Below are 673 nucleotides of genomic sequence, written 5' to 3'. Positions count from 1 at the left end.
GGGAAGACATCTGCCAGTTCGCCCCTTACCCATCTCTGGTTCGACGATGAGCTTCCCTACTAACCCGAGCATGGTCATCGCTCGCACCTTCCAAATCCTCCAGGGGCGCAGGCACTTTTCGTTTACTTACCATAAGGCGGATCTCCTCAAGCCTTAAGCAACTAGCGCAGGCTCTCGGCAGCACTTTGAAAATTTTTCAGCCGAAATCTCGAACGTCTGGTAATCCCAAGGGGGGACTTTGAAATTTTTTCTGCACTCATGGTCATCCGACAGAGGGACTTTGAAAATTTTCCTGCACTCATGGTCATCCTACGAGGACACTTTGAAAATAAACACGACACTCTGGTCATCCTGTGGAGAGAGGACAAGAGGGTGGATCACGGTGGGACTGCCGTGACCCTAAGCTACTATTGAGGCATCAACCTGGGATGAGCTGGGGTCTGACATCCCCCTGTTGCCATGGAGGTCTAAAGGATGACCATTAGTTGTGGTTCTCGCCCCGGGACTTGGGTCAGAGTACAGCCGAAGTGGAGCACTTGTGTCGGACTAGGGAGGCTGTGCCGTGCCCCCTGGAGGTCTAAAGGATGACCAGTAGTTGTGGTTCTCGCCCCGGGACTTGGGTCAGAGTATAGCCCAAGTGGAGCACTTGTGTCGGCCTAGGGAGGCTGTGCCG

Source organism: Nothobranchius furzeri, unplaced genomic scaffold (assembly GCF_043380555.1).
Source record: "Nothobranchius furzeri strain GRZ-AD unplaced genomic scaffold, NfurGRZ-RIMD1 Scf073, whole genome shotgun sequence".
Lineage (NCBI taxonomy): Eukaryota > Metazoa > Chordata > Actinopteri > Cyprinodontiformes > Nothobranchiidae > Nothobranchius > Nothobranchius furzeri.
Note: the sequence above shows the minus strand (reverse complement) of the source record.